The sequence below is a fragment of the Pan paniscus genome, chromosome 12 (genome assembly GCF_029289425.2).
Source record: "Pan paniscus chromosome 12, NHGRI_mPanPan1-v2.0_pri, whole genome shotgun sequence".
Classification (NCBI taxonomy): Eukaryota; Metazoa; Chordata; class Mammalia; order Primates; family Hominidae; genus Pan; species Pan paniscus.
The window spans coordinates 84,472,909-84,491,663 of NC_073261.2; the positions used below are offsets into that span (position 1 = coordinate 84,472,909).

The 18,755-nt window shown below is 45.7% G+C and overlaps 1 long non-coding RNA gene across 1 annotated transcript; it reads left to right on the forward strand.

Moving 5' to 3' along the window:
* The first annotated feature begins 223 nt into the window (after positions 1 to 223).
* On the forward strand, positions 224 to 2,349 carry LOC130541233 (uncharacterized). The gene is made up of 4 exons (XR_008955274.1): positions 224 to 671; positions 1,419 to 1,527; positions 1,715 to 1,784; positions 2,078 to 2,349. It is a non-coding gene; the product is annotated as an uncharacterized LOC130541233 (long non-coding RNA).
* The last annotated feature ends 16,406 nt before the right edge of the window (positions 2,350 to 18,755 follow it).

Genomic DNA, 18,755 nt, shown 5'->3' on the forward strand with positions numbered 1-18,755 from the left:
GTGATGGTGTCTGTGAGCTTCTTCTCAGAGATCACAGAGCTTCCCAAGGAGGGTGGAACTGATAACTTCCCTAAAGCAAGGAAGAGGGTCATTCTCCTGTCTCAGTTACTACTGTTCTGCCCATCGGAGTGGATAAAGCATATTTCTTAGAGAGGACCACAGAAGCGAGGGGTTTGGGGAGGGAGGTGATCTTGAGGAGGGTAGGAGAAGTGGAGTGAAGACATTTTTTCTTTCTGATTCTTCCAGAAGAGGACTAAATTGGTTGGTGGATGATAGTTGTCCTTTGTAGGGAGGCTGGATGTAGAAGGTGCTGCAAGCTCTGCAAGCTGATTAGTTAATGTGGAAGCTGAAACCTACCTTGGGAAGCTGACCATTGACCATTGTCTTGCTTTTACCTGGGTTGCTTCCGTGTTTCTCTTTAGGTTTTTAACAAAGGATTAAGGCTGAACAGATCTCTGCAGTTACAATTATTCATACTAGAAGATCCTGCTAACCTCTTTGTTATTTGAGCAGCTGGATGAGATTCCTGATTTCCATAATCTGTACCTGGAGGTTTATACAGGAGAGGATCACTGGGGCAGACTTGAACCATGGTGCCCACAAGTGGGGAGGGTGCTCCAGCGGCCATGGAAAGAACTTCCTTCTGCAGTTGGAGACAGCCTTCTGTGTGGGTGAGAGGAGACATAATCCCTTTTATCCTGGCTTTGGTTTGCTTGATTACCTCTTTAGCAGTGCAATTCGTGACTGCAACAGGTGTCAGACTTTGTAAAGGCAGAGGCTGAGAGCTGGCCAAGACACTTTGTCATTCCTGACCTGTATGGCTGGAACTTCTATACTATGAAGTCTTATTCCCAATTGCAGTCGCTTGTTCTAGGGATGGGAGAATAAGACATTGTGTTGATTTCTGACAAAGTCCATGAACCAGTCAGAAAGGGCGGTCTCTTCTTCCAAATCCAGAAAAGAAGCTACGATGAAAGAATTGTGGTGGGTGGAATGGGTGTGAGCGATGGTGGTTTGTCACTGTCTTGGAAAATCGTCTTATGCTTTTACAAATCACAGGAAGTGAAAGAGAAGAAACAGCTGGATTCTTTTCATCACCCTGGCACATATTTTATCCTGAAATAACACACTACACTTTGAGAGAGTGTAGAAAGTGGGCAGTGCAATAGAATGGGAGCTGGGACACTGAGATTGTAGTCTGCTGCTGACCAGTTGTGGAACTCTGGCGAGTTGGCTCTCTGGGTAGATCCAGTTTGTCCTCTGTTGGAGGGAGCAGGGAGAGCAGGGGTGGACAGGAATTAGGTGGTCTCTAGTCTATGACTCACTGGCCGCAGCATGACCACCTCTCCCTCACGCAGCCAAGGATGGGGATTGCTCTCAGCTGCTGTGTCCTCTCCCCTCCCTCCCTCCCTCCCCAGCGGGTTATCATGCTGACTCGACTAACACAAACCCCCATCTGGATGCAGTCCAAACGCCAGATGTGCCCCCGATTAGTGTCGGTCTGGGGAATGTTTCCATGACTGAAAGGTCAGTGTCGGCTGGAAGTGCCCAGAGTGGGCGTCTGCTCCCCACCCCATGTCAGCTGCAAGGGCTGAAACTTCCATTATCTCACTGGCCAAGGAACGGAGCTGGGTGGGGTGGGAGGCAGCAGGGGTGGGGTGTTGGCCAAGTTCAGGAGGTCCTTGTTTTACTTGCCTTCTCTCTTCACTGTCAGGCTGAAGGACAGAGTGTGATTTTCCACTTGGAAGAGACTCCAGGGCTCTGCAGAGAGGGAAGCCCTGCTGGTGTGTAACCGAAAACACTTAGCTCTCCTTTAGATCTGCAATGTGCTCATGTCTCTTCTGATTTTCTTAGGGGGGCTGTCACCTCCACTATGGAAAGAAAAATGAATGATAATATTGCGATGGGCTGGGCTGCCATGTTTTGCTCTATTTACAGGTCATTTTAAGTATCGCTTCTACACTTCAGATGGGCTTTCATGTTTAATTTCATGCGTGTAGGGCCATGCAAGGCTTTCCTCTAGGTAGCAATGAAAATTAAATACAATTGAGTTTGATGTGTACCTTATTGATTCCAGACCCATTTCAGTAGACTGTGACACTTCAGCGACCTGCAAATTCTACACATTAGAGTTCATATTTTATACAAACTTCGTACACCTAAGATGTGGACTTAACATTTCTACCAACAACATCCAACTTCCAACAAAAGATGCAGGCCCATCAGAAGATGAAAGCTACTAATGAAGATGCATTAAAGATGATATTTATGGCCACCCCTTAGGGAAAAAAAAGATTCATAAATAATTTCATGGAAATTACACCCAAAATAGAGTCATAATTTCCTCAATTTCACGTTTTCCTTTTGGTTCTCTGCAGGCCACTTCTTGTTTCATGCGTCACCACAACTCCATTTTAAAGGGATGAGGTAGGAGAGGGGAGAGGTTGTATGTTAAGTGGCTTGGGAACGGCTAAGTAATGAAAACGGCTCGGCACCTGTGATTGATAGTGTTCTGTCAAAGCACGGAACTTCTCTTCTTTGCTTGTGACTGACTGGCAGGTGACGTGTGCTTCTCTGTGGCCCACGGCTCCTCTGGCAGAGGTGGCCTTACGTGGCTCCTCTGGCAGAGGCAGCTTTAGAGAAGGCCACTTGAGCAGGGGGAACAGTTGGTAATCAGAGGTAAAGTTGAGGAAGGCCAAGTGGGCAGGCCTGACCAGAAACGCTTTCAGGGTATTGTGGCAATCATCTCTTTTCTGCAGCCGAGCTGGAAATTAGAGGCTTTCTTCAGCCCGGAGTGGGAGAAAGGGAATTTTTACTAGAGGGCATGGCCTTCTGAGGAAGGGGAAGAAAGTGTCTTCTGCCAGCTGGGGCAGGGAACGGAGGTGAGTCAGAAAGGCTTGTGGAGAGTGGTATTCCCCACTGGGGGTCACAGGGCCACTTGTAAAATGACGCCTAGATGTTGGTCTACAGCCAAGGTTCTCAACCTTGGCTGCGTATGAGAATCACCTGGGGAGCTTTTACAATCCTGATGTCCAGGCCCCACCTCAGCCAGATTACATCAGAATCTCTGGGGTGGGACCCAGACTGAGGTAGTTGTTAAGGCTCCCCGGGTAATTCCACTGTATATCCCGTCTTGAGACCCATTGATCTAGGACCTTACTAATCAAAGCGTTGTATGAAGACCAGCAGCATCGTATCACCTGGGACTTGTGAGACTTGTTAGACACGTAGAATCTCAGGCCCCACCCCGGCATCTCCAGTTTAAAAATCCCCAGGAGATTTGGACTCTATTAAAGTGTGCGTAGCTGGGGTTTTCAAACTTGACTGCACATTAAAATCATCTGGAGAGCTTTTAAAAATCCCAATGCTCAGGCCACACCTCATACCAATTAAATCCAAATTTCTGAGGGTGGGAGGCAAGCAATTTTTTAACAGGTTTTCAGGTGATTCCAACGTGCATGAGTTCTCAGCCGTGGATACATATTAGAATCACCTGGGGAGCTTTTAAATCTCCCGATGCCCAAACCCTACTCTCAGAAATTCTGATTTAATTGGTCTAGGATAGGCGGCAAAACGATTCCTAGGTGATTGTAATATGCAGCTAGTGGAGCCTCCCTTCCAGAATGTTGGTTCAGCTTCACTGAAGGTACAACCAGCTTAAAAACCCTCACTGCAAGTCAGTGGATCCAGTAACAGTTGGAGAAAAAGAATGAGCAGGCCATGGCTAGACTTAGTTTCCAGGGCTTTGATATTTGATCTCCTTACATGTGATAACTACGATTCTTTTTTTTTTTTTATGAATTCAGATATTTATATGCTCCTCTAGTTTTCTAATAAAGTTCCTTTTGAAAAATTCAACCTCAATGCAGCTGAGTTAAGAGATAAAAGCACTGGCCTACACCTGGGGCCACAGGATCTCAGAGCAGCTAAGGGGTCAGGTGGGATGGAGGCAAGAGAGGTTATGGTGGAGAACTTGGGTGCGCCGGGACCGAGAGGAAGACCCTGACGGATAAGCAAAAGGTGAGCTGATTGCAATTTTCTTGTTCTTTTTACTCTGTGATACTGTCATCATTTCTAACATGACTGTGGAGTCAAGTAGTTGTAGAATTGCTGGATTTAGCAAATAAAAACCCATGGCACCCAGTTAGATTCAAATTTCAGATAAATAATTTTTAGCATAAGTATGACTCATGCAATATTTGAGACGTACTTATTCTAGAAAATTATTTGTTTATCTGAAATTCAGTTTTATCCTGGTATCCTGTATTTTATCTGACAACCCTCTTCCATACACAACCCTAAATTCTCAGTGTTAAAAAATCTGCCCTGTGAGTGGGGCTTTCTCCAGGCCTTGAGCTGGCTCTTGCCGTCTTGGGGTGATGTTATGTCTATGGGTGATTGTTAGAGTCCTGTTCCCAGGTAGAACAGGGAACAGGATTCTAACAGGATTTTTTTTTTTTGAAATGGAGTCTCGCTCTGTCGCCCAGGCTGGAGTGTACTGTTGTGATCTTGGCTCACTGCAACTTCTGCCCCCTGAGTTCAAGCGATTCTCTTGCCTAAGCCTCCCAAGTAGCTAGGATTACAGGCGCCTGCCACCACGCCTGACTAATTTTTTGTATTTTTAGTAGAGACGGGGTTTTGCCATGTTGGTCAGGCTGGTCTTGAACTCCTGACCTCAGGTGATCTGCCTGCCTTGGCTTCCCAAAGTGCTGGGATTATAGGTGTGAGCCACCGTGCCCGGCTGAGAACAGGATTCTAATAGCTACCCATGGACTTCACCTGTGTTCTACAGGTGTTGCTCAGGGTCCCCAAACTAGCCCCAGTGTGTGTGCGTGTGTGTGACTCCGTGCCTATGGACAATGTCCTTGAACTTCACTCTGCCGGGCTCACCTGCAGTCCTTGGTGGTGAGGTGGTTTCTGGGAGTTCCTCTAGAATACCCTCCTCTCCTGTTGTTGCTTGCCGAGTTTAGGCTGTATATGCCCAAGAGAAAGGAGGCTGGCACTACCCTGGGATGCCAGGGAATTTAGGCTGTATATGCCCAAGAGAAAGGAGGCTGGGCACTACCCTGGGATGGGTAGTTTTTTCAGAGAAGATGAATCATCTGCATACTTTCTTCAGAGGGAATTGGGCTGGAGGCAACGTGTTGAGCTGCTGGTGAATCAGACAAATGTAGAGAAAAGGGGGTGGAAAGGAAAGCACGGTTCACAAGTTGCAACCATTGCAAGTTGCAACCATTGCATCTCCCTGAAGCGGCTGTTCAGTGTCTGAGCCCGGCTTTCAGCAGAGGCTGCTCCATTGAAATACATTCAGAGTCAAAAGTGCAGTTTCCCGTTCTGTTCAACTCAGAACAGCTCATTCCCTGCTGGCTTGTGAAAGGAAAATATCTTGGGCCCCCAAAATCACTGAGGAAAACTCCAGCTGGAAACTGCTTAGGGCAAACCTGCCTCCCATTCTATTCAAAGTCACTCCTCTGCTCACTGAGATAGATGCATATCTGATTTGCCTACTTTGGAAAGGCTAATCAGAAACTCAAAAGAATGTAACCATTTGTGTATCACCTATCTGTGACCTGGAAGAGTCTTCCAGCCTTTGCTTCAAGTTGTCCCGCCTTTCCAGACCAAACCAATGTACTTCTTACATATGTTGATTGCTGTCTCATGTCTCCCTGAAATGTATAAAACCCGGCTGTGCCCTGATCACCTTGGGCACATGTCGTCAGGACTTCTGAGGCTGTGTCACAGGCGCGTCCTCAACCTTGGCAAAATAAACTTTCTAAATTAACTGAGACCTGTCTCAGATTTTCTGGGTTCACAGGCTTCAGAGTGTGAAGGGGCTTGGAGAAAGGGAGGCAGAGAGTGGGGAAGAGCCAGCTGCCAGCAAGAGATGCACAGCTACAGCCAGAGAGAAGTGCAAGATGAGAGAAGGAGGGAGGGAGAGGTCACCACTGCTGGTTACTTAGCTGGGGATGTGCAGCCAGACACAGGATGATCAGGAAGGGTACCCTTGGCTTGTCCCTCCAGCCTGTCCTTCTAAAGGTCTAAGCTGGTGCTTGTCTGTCCTGAAGCAATATGTGAACCAATTAGCCTTAAGCTCAGGAGGGCACGTGAAGGCTGGAAAATGGGCTGGGCCAGGTTCTGGAGCCATGGCCAGTTTTCTCTGGATGTTCTAGAGGGTGAGTGACCCCTTCGTGAGGCTCCTCTGCTGGTCAGGCCCCGCAGGCATGGTGAGGCTTGGGAGAGCTGGCAGGCCTCCCAGGGGAGCTCTCACTTAGAATATCTACTGTTGGAAGTCCTCCCCACTTCCTCCTGACACTACCGTCTTCCCAGAATAATACAGTGCTGCCGTTTAAATGAAGGTCACAGACTTGGTTTTTGTGTTCCTTCTGGGATTCTAGCTCGGGAAATCCAGGGTCTTCTGTCTCCTTCTCTGTTTTCTGTCTTGCCATGCCTCCTTCCTGATGGTCTTTCCAGAACATCTTCTCCCACAGGCAGCCTAGATGCGATGTGGGAGGGCTCTCCAGAGAACGTTGGTATCTGGTAGTTAATTAAAATGATAAATGGGCCTTTTGCTTCTCTGGCCACTTCATTTAGGTCAGGAAGAGTGAGAGGCTCTGTGGAAGATTGGGAGAGAAGCCAGGTGAAGGGAGGGGCAGCTCCAGGACAGGACAGGCCTCCTCGACTCTTATTTGCAGGGTCCCCTAGTCCAAGAGGGTTGGTTCTCATGCAGATTTTGCTTAGGGCTGGGGCATCTGAGTGAGAGGTGGGTCTCCAGGTGAGGCATCCTGACTGGTAATGGGTCTGGGCCTTGCTGACTCTTTGGGGTTTAGCTTGTAGGTTCTCAGCCAGGGCCCAGACCTCCATGCCTTTTCTCCAGGACCACAATGCTCTTTTCCAGAAGGCTGGGCGGCCTAACTGGTGAAAAAGAGCTGACTTGGGCCTCCAGGCCAGCAATTCACTCTGGAACCTAATCCAGAGTCACAGCCTATTGGCAAAGTCAATGTGCTGTGGACTGTCATACAGACAATGTGTTAGGCCCTGTGAGTCATGGAAGATGGGCTTTGGTGACCCCTGGGGTCAGGCTCACTTCCTTATCCCAGCTCTAGGAAAGAACAGCTTGTCCTGTGGGATTCCTCCAGGCCGGCACATATACCGCAGTTGGGGCTGGGCTGGCATGAGCCCCTTTGGCCAGATCTTGGCTGGCTCTCATATGTTTACCTCTAACCAGGCCCAAGCTTGGCCTGAGGGCCCTGAGTCTCTGCCTGATGGAGACATTCATGTGGACAGAGCCAGCTCCCAGGAGAGACTGATAGGTGAATCCTGACAGGAATGTGATGTATGCATTACTTCCCGTGAAGCTGAGGGGTCTGAATACCCAACTAGTGTGTGTTTAGGGGGTTGAGAAGTGGGAGCTCAGAGCTGGGGGTGTGGCTGGAATGACTGGGAAAGGAGAGAGGGTCCAGTTCTCGTTAAGTCCCTGCTCTTCATCATCATTTCCTGGCTCCTTTCCTCTTCCCTGGCATTTCTCAAGTTCTGGGGCAAGATCTAAATTGGGCACTTGGATGAGACTTTCCCAGGGAGCTGCCAGCCTTCCAGGTCCAGGGTGGTCACAGGACCCGCTGGCTCCACATCTCCTCCTCTCAGTTTGGCCCTCACCCTAATCCCTGCTGGTGTCTGATGCCAGTAACTTGCTGCCTGCTGAAGTCCTTTCTCATTGTGCCAGTTCCAGGCGCTATCTGGAGCTGCCGAGGTGGATCTGCGTGTGTGTGTGTGTCTGTGTGTGTGTCTCTACATGTCCTCCTTGGACATTTTACTAAATGTTTATTGGCCCCAAGTGAGGCACAAATTCCACAGTCATTTCCAAACCTGAACTTAGTGGTTGGAGAAAGTGCCGAGCACAATTTATTAAATGTGTGCCATCCTCTCCACTGTTCAGAGCCTAGTGTGCGCTGCCTTTCCTTTGAGAAGTCTTGTCTTGGGACCTCAGCCCTGTTGTCCCCTGCCCTCTCTAGGCTCCTATGGTCCAGAGAGTGTGCTTGCACAGCCCAGCTAGAGCTCTTGTCCCTTTGTGTCATTTTTGAACAGTGATATGGTTTGGCTCTGTCCCCACCCAAATCTCATCTTGAATTGTAGCTCCCATTATCCCCACATGTTATGGGAGGGACCCGGTGGGAGGTAATTAAATAATGGGGGTGGTTACCCCCATGCTGTTCTCAGGATAATGAGTTCTCACGAGATCTGATGGTTTTATAAGGGGGTTTTCCCCCTTTGCTTCGCACTTCTCCTTCCTGCCGCTGTGTGAAGGAGGACATGTTTGCTTCCTCTTCTGCCATGTTTGTAAGTTTCCTGAGGCCTCCCAGCCCAGTGGAACTGTGACTCAATTAGACTTCTTCCTTTATAAATTACCCAGTCTTGGGCAGTTCTTTATAACAGGATGAGAACAGACTAATACAGTTAGTCTCTTACCTTCCAGAGTGCAAGAACCAAGTCTTGTGAGTTGGCCTGACCCAGGTTCAAACTGCTTCTCACTTACAAGCTGATGACTTTGAGCTAGTTAATTTCTTTGAGACTCAGTTTCCTCATCTGTACAAGGGGGATAGTAATGCTTTCCTCTCCAGATCATTGTGAGGATTTACGAGCTTATGCAAACTAAGCCCGTGGCACAGTGCCTAGCGTAGGGCAGGCACTTAATAAATCTGAGTTCCTGTTCTCTGCTCTTCTCTCCTCACGGTTGTTGGAACAGAGCTGGGCTTGTGGTCGGCACCCAGAAAAGTAGTGGTGACTGATTAATGATTATGGAGCCTGCAATTATTGGGATGAAGTCCCTAAACAGGGAAACAGCTCTAAGCAAACCCATTAATTAGGGGCCTGTTTGCAGTTCTTTTGTGCTGGCTTGTCATGTGTTAGTTCAAGGAGGGCTTTGTACCCTCAGCCTCTATCCACCCAGAGGTCATTCTGGGAAAATAATGACCAAGGAGAGGCTCAGGCCTGAGGTGTGCAATTGCCACCTACTTGTGACCTTCATGCCCATCCTCCCCTCCCCACTCCACTACTGGTGCAATAAACAAGTTAACAGGTGACAAAAACAGCCCTCATAAAGAAGGCCACTGGCTTTAGGATAGCATTAAGCCTGAGCTAATGGACTTTTTGCTAGGAACCAGGGACTTCCTGAGGCATAGGAGGACTCCTGACTTGGAGCGACCTCTCAGGCCAGGAGAGGCCAACCCAGGCTAGCTACTTTTTATTTTTTACTTCCAAGTATATTTAAAAAAAGAAGAATTGCCAAAATAGAGTGTTACATTACAAAATTGTGTTATAACTTACATGTTTATATTTATCAAGTTAACAAGTTTAAACCTCAAATGCAATATGAATGTTATTTCACAATAATTTCAAGGCTTTAAAAAATATTGTTGTGTACTGCAAGCAGGTGGTAAGATAAACTAATGGGATATAAGTCTAAAGGACCCTTCTGTCCTGGGTTACCCCTCACCCCACTCTATGGGGATGGTCCCACGGGGCAGCTTACAGCCCAGGGCTCTGGCCTCTGCCAGCCTCAGTGGTCGGTGGTCATCTCAGAGTTGGGTGGGGGCCCTGGTGACAGAGACCTGGAGATGACTCATCTCATGGGGAAATTTAGACCCATTCACAAGCCATAATATGCCTGTAAACAAGAGGTGGGTCTGGCTTTCTTCAAACGTTGTATGGCTCTTGGCTGGTGAGCATTTATGCTGAGCCCAGCTCCAGTGGCCTGCATGCAGTGGGTGCTGAGTAAATACTCAAGTCACCAGCTGCAGGCACAGTCTACAGTTCTTATTCACTTATTTGATGACTACTGCTTTCCCTATTAGATGGAATTATGCCTGACTTTTCCCTTCTGTATCCTAAGCATATAATAAGTGTTCCATGTATATATTGAAAGAAATGAAATCAAATTTTCTCTAAGAAGCACCCTGAATCAACCCTTTTCTCCTGGGCTTCTCTTCTCCATTTCAGAGCATAACATTGTGTTGTGATTATATTTATTCCCTTGACTTTGTCCTGCACAGGCTCTGAGCATCTATTTGGTATCCCAAGTACCCAGCATAGTGACTTGCACAAAGCAGGCATTGATCAAAATATCTGCAACTTAACTGAATGAGTGTGAGTTTGGCATGTCCAGGCCAATGGAGACAGCCTCCCTTCTAACCCCAGGCCCAGCATGCTTGGAAGCTGTGTTTCTTGATGAGTATTTTCCTGTTTTCTAAATCTCTGTCCCTAGAAGCCCATGTTCTCCTCTTCCAGTGTTGGGGCACATCTGGTTATTGGTACACGTTGCTTAGTTAGAAACTCTTAAAACAGCATGAAATTGTTAGCACGTTGCTCAGGCCTGCCAAGCTGTTCTTGAGACTTGAGCTTTGGTAGGTTTGGTTTTCTGTTTGTTTTCTGTTTTCATGCAGTTTAGAAAATTGGTCTGTGACAACCTTGGAGGAAATAAGCCTGCCTTGAACTCCACCAAGGGGGAGCAAGCCTGAGATGGCGGGTGGCGGAGGAGGGAGATAAGCTCAGCGGGGAGAGGCTCTGAGATTCCCTGCCTGCATTCCTTTCCTTGTATTCTGGATTGGTCTCTCAGGCTAATTTGATGTGTGGGGAGAAGGGGTGCCCAAAGGAGGAGGGGTGGAACTGGGGAGAGGCTTGTCTCTGCATGGCTTCTCTCAGGAAGACCGGCAAGACCAGTACAGCACCTTTCGGTTCTAGAGGACAGAGACATGCTCTCTCCAAATAAATGTCTGGGGATGGAGACTGTGAAGGAAGATGTCCCTTCCTCATGCATATGATTCCTCTGTTATCTTTTGGGTATGGGCAGTGCCAGAAGTGTCCCATGTGGCTCCAACACACCATCTCTTCTCCCTACTTTTGGCAGCACTTGTCTCTTGGCAGATTTTTCTTTCTGGAAATAATTTTATATGGGGAAAAGGCTGGGCTGACCTATTTCACTTTGGGTGGTAGTTGCTATCCTTGAGGGTAGGCAGAGCCAGCTACCGCTGCTTCTGGATGGTGAGACAGGGCATGAGGAAGGGTGGGTTGAAGAGGTCTCTAGAACCCCCAGGCAGAACTTGGTTTGACTCCTGGCAGTGGAGATGGGACTCAGGAATTGTTCTTTGGTCGAAATGTCAACAGCAGCATCACCTCTAACCCTTCCCCAGGCACCATGCCTTGTCTTTGGTGCTGCCTGTTCCATCTTTGATGGCTATTTAAAAATCTTTTCTTTCACCCTTTTCCACAAAAGCGCTGCCTCCATTTCAGCCTTGAATTTCTCCTCAGAGAGTGGTTCTCAGCTGTGCTGCTGGGTTCTGTGTCTTTATGAGTGAGTCTGAGATTTCTACCTTGCCACCCAACCCCCTGCATCTAATGAATCTCAAAGCACACCCTTGAGAACCCCAAGGATGGGCATTCTGCCTCCTTATCGCCCTGGGGCACTGAGGTAATTACATCACTAGGTGTGTCAATTCTCTAAGGGAACCCTTGTTTATTTGGTATCTACAATGTGCCAGACACTGAGCACATGATTTAGATGGAATGACTTGCTGAAATCATGGAGGCAGTAAGTGATATCCACATGCATGTCTGTCTGATAGCCAAGCCCTTCCTCATTCCTCGTACCAGGGGTTCATGAACTCAGAGGATTAGAGTGCTTTGATTCTCAGTCTTTGTCATCTTGCCTGCAGCCCAGTACTTCTAGGCTCGCTTTCTTGGTGGTTCATACCCCAACTCTAAGCCTGTAAGAATAATTGGCGTCAAGGTAAAGTTCCCTTTGTCACCAGCCCTTGGTATTAGTTCACTATATTAAAATAGGTCTTTAATTTAAAAAGCAGAGGAGGGAGAGAACTAAACATTAAAAGAGTTTATACATTTCTAATTGTGAATGTTTGGAAAGGCTTAAAGGCATATGATGGCTCCCATTTCAACACAGACACTTCTCAGGAATTCCTGCCAACGTTGTTCCCCATCAGTCCTTAGTCCCTTCTCTGCCTCCTTCTCACCTGGAAACGGTTTGAGGCAAGTGTCCCTCTCATACACATAATCTAGATTGGGATTCTTAACTTGGGATTTATGGATGGGTTTCTGGAGCCTGTGAATTTCTAGAAATGGAAAAATGTAGTTGGATTGTTGCGTGTGCTTTTTTCTGGGGAATGGGTTAACAGATTTTATCACATTCACAAAGAAGCTGGTGACTCGAAAGCACTAGAGGTGAACATGGAACTTCCATGTGAGAAACTTCCTTTAGAGGTAAGTGCTAGGATAAGTTTTGCCTCCTCTAAAGGGACCAGTGTGCTTTTTACTTCTTCTAATGGTGTTCTAATGATACCATTAGAACATTTCTTTTTTTTTCCCATTTTCATTTTATTGGAATTATTTCTACCTGAATCAATTCAGCTTTGTGTAAATGTTATAGGAAGAGAAGATTCATTGAGCAGTTACGTTTTATTACAGAAAAAAAAAAAAAAGAATTGACTTTCATACCAATTATCGTATTGGCCATAGGATGTTTTCTAGGGGGCTATGATGTAGAGTGACAGAAGGAAAGACGAAACCCGAAGGGCATCTTTACTAGGTGTGAGCTCGAATGTCTTTCTGGGACAAATGTCCATGAGGTCAAGTGATGAGGTCCAAACAACCTGCTTCACTGTCTCTGGCAGGAAAAGATCTTGGGGCAGGAGGAAGTAAGCCCCTTATAGAGTAAAAAGAAGTTGCCATCATTTTGTGGGCTGTTGTGCTGTCACAGGATATAGTTAATAGGAAAATGCAGACATCAGTGAATTAGAAAACCCCCTTCAGCAGTCCCCCTCTTCTCATGGCCCAAGTGAGGATCAAATGTGACTCATCGTGAAGTGATCCTTGTCTGTCAAGTCCTACAGGCTTCCCTCCATCACTGAGTGACTCAGGACATGAGCTCTCATTGCCATGCAGAGTGGCTCTTGGCTTGGGTGGCAGGGGCCCTGGGAGCAGTTCCCTAGCTCTAGAAACATCTGTGCCACTTGACCTCATGGGCCCCTGTATTTATTTGAATAACTACTGGAGGATAATGTTGATTTAAAAAAAAAAAAAAAAGATGATGTGGTATACTGGAAAGAACATCGGATTTGGGGTCAGTCAACCGTGGTTCAAATCCCAAAGTCTTCCCACCTTTAGTAAAAGACATATTTAACACTTGGGGGTAGCTGGGCATGGTGGCACAAGCCTGTAGTCCCAGCTACTCAGGAAGCTGAGGTGGGAGAATTCCTTGGGCCCAAGAGTTAGAGGCCAGCCTGGGCAACCCAGTGAGACTTCATCTGTTAAAAAAACACAAAAACAAAAAACACTGTGGGAGAGGGAGGAGATGTTTGCTGGGCCCCTGAGTTAGGTCCATTTCCTCTCTGTTTCCCATCCCTTCTAGAAACTTGTTTATTTTCCCTTGTTGCATCTGTGGCAAGATATAGGTCTCGTGGAAAGGGGACAGTGAGATCATTGGCCTGTTTTGTCCTAATCTAGGCCTGAGGCCTGTCTGTCCTGGGTTCATACTTGGTCGAGCCCAGCTCACCGAGATAAGAGTGTGGGGACAAAGGCCCAGCTAGAATAAAGTTTTTCTTTGCCTAGCACTGGTGGTTTTTAGGGAACCTCCTTAGAAGACAGGTAATGTTTGATCACTTGTCTTTTTCTCTGTCTTGCTAATGCAGTTGTGATGGCTGGTACTCTAGCATCCATCTTAGAACAGGAGGATGAGGTACATACATTAGACAGAGTGATGAGCTGGATCTAGAGGATTGAGAAACTGCCAAATAGCCCTAGATCATCAGCTTCTAGCATTATTTTAATTCAGAAAGAAAGAAACTTCTGTCTTATTTAAGTCGCTGTTAGGCTTTTCTGTCACATGGGATCCAACCCTAATTAATCCAGTGGTCACACTTTTGGGTTCTAAAGTCAAATTACCTAGGTTGCAGTTTCAACTCTGTCATTCTATGGGCTTCAATTTGGGAAAATTTCATAACCCCTATAAATCTCCAGTTTTTTTTTTCTGTGAAATGGGGGTTATCATTGTGTTTATAGGCATGGTATAATGAATGGTACATGTTCAGCACTCACTAAGTATTTACTGTTATGTTGTTGTTACTGTTACTGTTGTCATCATCCTGGGGCATTTTATAACCTTGGAGAACTTTTTGAGGGTAGCTATAAGGAGGGTAGGAGTCATGTGTTTAGGATCCTGGGGGTCTATCCCTCAATCTTTTTCCATAAGAGAAACAACTCATATGTTCAGAGAAGGCACTTTCTCTCCCTTCCACATCTAAAGTGCAGCTAATGATATTTGTGCCTTGTTGGGAAAATTAAATGAGAAAACATATGCGAAGCAGCCCATACAATGCACAAAGCATACATTCCACAAATGTTAGTTCTTATCTCTTCATCTTTTGATACTTCTTTTCACATTGTGGAGATAAATGTGGGGACCCCCTTGCCTTGCATTTTACACTGTACTCCTAGGCTGGGTAAATTGCAAGTTAACTCTGGCAGCTTGGTGGCTGCAGGTGAACGCAGCTGGTGAAGGGCCACTGGCCTACCCTGGGCAGAGTTGTGCAACCCAACGTTGAAGACTTGGGCCTGCAGGCTCCGTGGCCTTGAGTGGCAGGGGGTGTCTCAGTGACAAGGGTAGAGGGCAGAGGTTTGGGGGGTGGAGGGAAGATGGGCAAGGTCTAACAGTGGTGTTGGGGGCCTTAGAGGAGATGGGGTGGGGATGAGGGCTGTCCTCTGCCCTCTTCAAGAGATAACTGCCTTTTTCTTGTGTGGCAGGTCCAACTTTGCAATTTACCAGGTGAGTGGCCACAGGAAAAGTAGTAATCGCTGTGAAGACAATAATACTCGTCTTAAAGAGCTGTTTTTGAGGCTCATATCAGACGAGATACTTTATAGAAAGGATGTATGGCACATAGCATAGGCCCCTTTCTCCAACACCATCCTCCATCTATACCAACAAATCCTTGCCTCTAATGAGTTTGCCACACTGGCGTGTGCTCTTGGGGGCCCCTGAATGCCACCTGCAGGTGTCTGAGGCAAGTGCCTTCAAGGAGCCTTGTGAGACTGGATGGTTTCATGTAGGGTGAGCACAGGCTGTTGTAGAAAGTTCTATCCACATGGTTAGAGCTCTGTATAAAAGCAACCGGATGCAAAGACCGAGGCATGGTAGGCATGGGGCCTGGGAGTCCTCTATCAGCAGGCTGCTCTTCAAGCCTGTCCTCTCCCTGTGACATCTAGATGCTTCCCACTGGCCATCGTCCTTCCAGCACAGCAGGGGAGATGGAGCAGAGGCCAGCTCTCTACTCCCTCCTCCACCACCTCTTTACCAAACACAAAATCCTTTTGGATTGGTATCCCTTTCCTTTAAAAACTTTTTAATTGAAAAAGAAATTTAACTTATAGAAAGATACAGAAAAAACAGTAGTATCTCACTGCTAGGTGTAAAGAAATGTTAACATTTTGCTTTGATTGTTTGCCTTAGATTATGTTTTCCAATGAAACCACTATTAATAATGCTGAAATCTTCATTGAACTGCTTTCCAAGCCTGACTGGAGGCAACCTCTGTCATGATTTTGACGTGTATCCCTTCAGTCCATGATTTTTACATTCACCCTATGACTATGTATCCATGTCGAGATTTTGTATTTCTTCCCTTGACTCTTCCACTGTGGAAGTTATACATGGTATTTCTATTGTTTTTGTAGTTTCTCTAGCATTTTTAATAGCCATACTTCATATTTTTCGAACAAATTTTAAATTAATTGATATTTCTATTCTCTTCCTAAACGAGATATAGAATTTAGAATGCTTTGACTTTTGCTTCTATCTTTCATGTTACCACAGTCTAATATTTAGTTCTACCATGGTTTTACCCACTGTTTATCATTATTTTCTAGAATCTGTACCTGTTTAGATTTAACAAAGTATTTATACTTTTCTTTGTACACAATTGCATCTTGCATTCCTGTCTCTATCTTCTTTTTTCTGAAGTAATCCTTTAGTTGTTATTTCAGTGAAGATCTGTGTTTAGTTAACTCTTAATCTTTTTCTGAAATGATCTTTCCTTTGTCTGCGGTCTCAGCTGTGGGCCAGCTGAAGATAGAACAACAGATTGACTTCTTCCTTCGCTAGCACTTTTAAGATATTATTCCATCATCTTTTAGCAGCTCTTGATGCCAATAAAAAGGCTACTTCAATCTGATATTTCTTTGAAGATAACCTGTCTTTACTCTCTAGTATCTTTAAAACTATTATTATTTTTTATTTATTTTGTTTTGTCTTTTGTTTATTTATTTTTTTGAGATGGAGTTTTGCACTTGTTGCCCAGGCTGGAGTGCGGTAACACGATCTCGACTCACTGCAACCTCCGCCTCCTGGGTTAAAGCAGTTCTCCTGCCTCAGCCTCCCGGGTTAAAGTGATTCTCCTGCCTCTGTCTCCTGGGTTAAAGTGATTCTCCTCCCTCAGCCTCTGGAGTAGCTGGGATTACAGGCATCCGCCACTACGCCTGGCTAATTTTTTGTATTTTTAGTAGTGATGGGGTTTCATCATGTTGGCTAGGCTGGTCTCGAACTCCTCCTGACCTCAGGTGATCCACCTGCCTTGGCCTCCCAAAGTGCAAAGATTACAGGTGTGAGCCACCATGCCTAGCCTAAAACTATTATCTTTTTCCTTGATGTTTTGTGGTTTCACATTCATGTGTCTAAATGTGTGTTTGTTTTTACTTATTCCATATGCTTTTTCAACTCAAGGCCCATCAGCTTTTCTCAAATCTGGAAAATTCTTAGCCATCTTCTCTTCAAATATTTCCTCTCACCCTTATTCTCCTTTGTCTCTCTGTAACACTTATTGACAGATACAGGGCTATTAAAACATGTTCTTTGCCAGAAGCGGTGGCTCACGCCTGTAATCCCAGCACTTTGGGAAGCCGAGGCGGGTGGATAGCCTGAGGTCAGGAGTTCGAGACCAGCCTGGCCAACATGGTGAAACCCCCGTCTCTACTAATAATACAAAAATTAACTGGGCGTGGTGGCAGTCACCTGTAATCCCAGCTACTCGAGGCTGTGGCAGGAGAATCGCTTGAACCCGGGAGGTGGAGGTTGTAGTGAGCTGAGATGGTGCCACTGCCCTCCAGCCTGGGGGACAAGAGTGAGACTTCATCTCAAAAAAAATAGTTCATGTTTTTCAATTTCTTTCTCATTAAAAAAGTCTTTACTATCTTTTTGCTGTGTTCTAGATGATTTTCTCAGATCTGTTTTTCAAGTCACCATTTTTCTCCACTTCTGTATCATTAGGCTATTTAAACAGCCTGTTGAGGATTTTAAAAAAATTGGATAATCATGTTTTTTATTTTTACAACTTGATTTTACTTCTTTTGCAAACCAGCTTTTCTTATAATGTTCCGTGCTTGCAATATAGATTATGGTCTTCTAATTTTAGAACATTTTAGACATACTGATTTTAAGTTCCTTTTCAGAATTCTCAATTATTGGCAATTCCTTAGGAATGAATTCTCCCATTTGTAACATTTGCTGACATTAGCAGTATCATGTCCTTATGTGCTTTGTAACTTCTGTCTCATCCTCAGTGGGAATTATCTTATGTGGAGTCCTGTATATTCTCCAGGACATGAGGCCTCCCTCTGCTGTAGATTCTGCATTATAAATGTCTCTTTTCTAGACCATCTTAAAAAAGAGTTGGGATCTCATTATGATGCCCAGGCTAGCCTCAAACTCCTGGGCTTAAGTGATCCTCCTGTCTCAGTCTCCCAAGTAGCTGGGACTACAGGTGCATATTACTGTGCCGTAGACCAATTTTTCTTTAGATTTAGGCTGTGGGCTTCTATTCCTGGTAAAAAGCATGAGAATTTGGGTTTTATACTAGCATATGCAAACTAGGTCCTCTAATTTATTTCATTAACTCTCTTTTTCTCCCCCCTACCCACACCTTGGGGTGCTTCTCTGCTATAACTTTGAGTATGGAAAGAGTTTTTCTAATTGCATCATTCTTTCCAAAATTTCTGCGTAGATCCAGTTCTCTGTGATGAATAGGAACTGTGGCTTTGACTTGTGTTTCTATATGATATTAAAGCCCCTCTAAAGCAGTGCTTCTTACACTTCAATGTGCATGTGAATCACCTGGGGAACTTATTAAAATGAAGGTTCTGATTCATTAAGTCTGGGATGGGGCCTGAGATTCTGCCTTTTTAACAAACTCCCAGGAGATCCCAATACTGCCGATGCAGGGACTGTGCTTGGAGTAGCAGAGTCCTCAAGCGTATCTCTGGCCAGGTACTCCTGGGCTTCCATTGGCTCTACCTTCCACTCTGTTCTACATGTTACCTTTGTTTTTGACAACTGAAAGGTTTCCTTTTTTGAGGGTCCCTTCAACCTGAGACTCTGAATCCTAGATTCTTTCCATTTCTAGTAAAACCCCAGTTACCTGGTATTTTAGGATGAAGTATGGCTGTGTGAGATACAGAAAAGCCCCAAATAACAGAGGCTTAAACAAGGTGTCACATAAAAGCATTCATAGTTAGGAACTCTAGGGCTGTGTGGTTTGTCCACAATGGCCAAGGACCTAGGCTTCTTGCATTTTGCTGCTCTGTCATCCATGGTGAGCTACCTCATGGTTTAATGTGACTACAAGAGCTCCAGGCATCATATTCACCTTCCAACCAGCAGAAAGGACAGATTAAGAAAGGCAAACCTTAGAGGACACTTGCTG